The following is a 3,303-nucleotide window of genomic DNA, read 5'->3' on the forward strand; positions in this document are numbered from 1 at the left end:
GCGCCCGCAGCGAGGGGGAGATCCGCTGAGGGGGGCGGGAAGGAGCTCGTAGGAGGCGCGCCGGAGAAGGGTTGTGGTGACTGGGGCGGAGGCTGTAGCGACTCATCGGGTGTTCTGTTCCAACAGGTTAATGCCGCGCTGAACTCCCGGCAACTGACTGAGGCGGCAGCGCTGGAAAAACATAGACTGCGACGCTGCAGCGTGAGGGCATCATGTAAGTCCCGTGAAAAGGAGGAAGGGAGTGACTAAAGGAAGAAAATTATCTATATGAGGGGTTAGTATTAGATTGATTGCTGTCTTATCTCAGTCTGATGGAAACCTCCGTCACCTTAGTTAGCCCTCATCCAAGTCGCCCTGTCTTTATTCCTTTTTCTTTGTTTTGTCATGGTTGTCGATCATAGACTTTTTAAATTACTGCTATAGACTCACAGCTTCCTTCAGCCTATTTTACTTTCTGTGGTATTTCACTTAGAATTTTTCTCACTTGTATGTGTCTCAAGTTTTTTTTATTGTTGTTTTGGGAATTTTATCGTTGCTTTTGTTGATTTGTTGTTTTGTTAAATTTTTTAGCTGGGTTTCCTACAGAATCCAAGGTTATGCATTCAGCTTGTGTGTTTTGATGTATTGCTTCCCGTGGCTGAGAACTTTTGAAGTCCCTGGTTGCCCTTGGCCACATTTAACAGAGGGCCAGAGATTGCAGATATAGTTCTGTGCTCTAAACTTAGTGAAAATCAGTTTCTGGGTAGAGAAGTACCTCAGCTGCTAGTACCTCAGTTGAGGGAAAGGCTCCAGTAGGAGTTCACACCTTGGCAGACAGCAGAGAATCTCAGTGCTACAGGACATCTCGTTTCAAGTTCACGTCCCCTCAGAACCAGAGAACAGTCATTTACTAGCTGTGATTCCATGGAAACATCCTCTAATACGTACATGGGTCAAGGAAAAGTCTATTTTAGTCAATGGAGTTAATGCTGACTTAAGTGCCACAGAAGGAAAATTTCATTTATAGTACCAGGTATCGTATTACAGCATCTCATTTTTTGCTATCGTAGTGATAATATGTATTTCATATGTATGTGTTTTGCTATGCTATTTTGCTGCGCCTGCTAAGTACTTCTAATGAAAGTAATGAAGTTAGCGTAAAGTTGGGTATGACTTTGTATCCTGACTGAAGAAAGCATCCTCTTCTGGGTCAAAAACTAGTCATCAGTTTCTCTGAGAGTTTTTAAGTCATACTGTAGCAGAACTTGGTTTTAACTGTTGATGATATGAAGTTCAACCATAGCTCTGTGGTCCCAATTTTAATACTGATGTCCAAAGTTGTAATAGTTATGAATAACCTCCACACTGTTGTGTGACTATACATAACTGTGCATTTGTCTACTAGGTTTCTATGACCAATGACTGGGCAAAAAGCCTCTAAATTTTTAATCTCTAGAGAAGGCTTCAAGGCTTTTTGTTCCACTGATCAGGAGATGCACAAATATTTGAGGAAAACATTACCTCTACAGTTAATCCTTATTTGTTGGGGGAAGCCATAGTGAAATATGGAAGCTCTACAGAGATGATAGGAGACCTTTTTTAGTCACTTCCCCCCCAATTTTATACAACTATTTTAGTGATGAGGCTACAGATAGAGCTTTTAAGAACTACGTGGTGATTTTATTTCAAGCAAAAGACTGTAGAACTTGATTTAGTGAAGTAAAGCTTATCCTCTTCAGTCATTAATATCTGCTTGAGACAGAAGTGAAATGTTGACACTCACATGCCTTTTTAAAAAAAAAATACCCATGATTTTAAAACATGGATGTGTTACACAACAAAGGCAATTAAAAATTATTTTTACTATCCATTTTAAAGCTTTGACATATCATCATGACCAATTTAAGTTTTCTGTTCATTACATACTAACACAAGCCCTACTTTTTTCTGTCAGTTATCAAAATGACCCTCCCTTCCATTTTTTAAGAACCTGCTAAAAACTTGAAAACATTAAAAATACGTCACAATGCCTCCTATTTCTGCATTATTTTATGATTTTACCATCTTTTATTACTAATGTATTACTGATACAATTTACATTAGAAGATCTTTATCTTGAAGAGTTAGTTATTCTGTTCCTGCTGCCTGTACCTTACTGAAATTGCATTTTTGTCCAGGATACCATAACTTACATGTTAATCAACTAGCATGTCATAAATACAAGAGGGAAACAGCATGAACAGTAAGGACATAAGTTCCAAGAAAGGACAGCAACAAAGCTGCTGGGCAAAGCCACATTAACATTATAAAAAGTAGTCTCTCATTGCCCATAGGTTTTCCAAATCCTTTGGAGAACGAAGGCTGAACTTTGTCAGCTTGAACAAGACATTTGAAAGATCCAATTAATTTATCATAAAATCAAGTCACACCCTTCACTTGGAAACAAGTTGGTAACAGACTATTCATTGCTTACCAATCGTCTAGGGCAGTGGTCTCCAAAGTGAGGTGTGCGCAGCCCAGAGGTTGTGCAGGACTGATCCGTTCATGTGCATAAAGAAAATTTTAGAACTTCTACTTATATTAATTATCTTTAAAAAAAGAAAAAAAAAAGAAAATATGCTTTACTAATATTTAATATGTAGCTTGACACTGGTGCCTTCACTTGGCCTGTATGTTAGAGGGTCCTGCGTCGTGGATGGTACCAGCGTCTCCTGGAGGCAGAGTGGGTGTTCCCAATACAGAGGGGTTCACAGCGGTGCCCTCATTCGTTTGCTCACTTTCAGTGAATTGTGATGTATTGCAGTTTGCGCGTGCCTGGTTGAGTGGATTTATGGATTATATTATCTAGTTTTAACTAAAATAATGCTCACAAAATGGACAAGTGGCTTAAAGAGATTCCTGCAAAGAATCCAAGGGTTGCAGATAATGCAAGCACAAGCGAACAACAAGAAAATGGCAGAGCTGACGCTTCACCTACTCCTCGTACAAGCTTGTCAGCCATATTACAACGTAAAAACAATGCTGATCTAACCAGATCTGAGGAGAAATCAGGCAAAAAATTTTGAAATTGTCAAGAAGACTACTTGAAATACAGATTGACATCTGCCATCATTAATGATGAACCTCATCCTAATTGTGTATTGTGCCCTGAGATAATAGCTAATAGTATAAAGACATCACAATTAGCAAAACATTTAAAAATTAAGCATCCGGAAAATGAAGACAAACCTCTACAATTTTTCAGTGATTTTTTTTTTTGAGTCATGTGATACTTGATCACACACATAATTTCACTAAACTTAATTGTAAATCTTTAGAAGCCTC

This window comes from Haliaeetus leucocephalus, unplaced genomic scaffold (assembly GCF_000737465.1).
Source record: "Haliaeetus leucocephalus isolate CR32 unplaced genomic scaffold, Haliaeetus_leucocephalus-4.0 Scaffold163, whole genome shotgun sequence".
NCBI lineage: Eukaryota > Metazoa > Chordata > Aves > Accipitriformes > Accipitridae > Haliaeetus > Haliaeetus leucocephalus.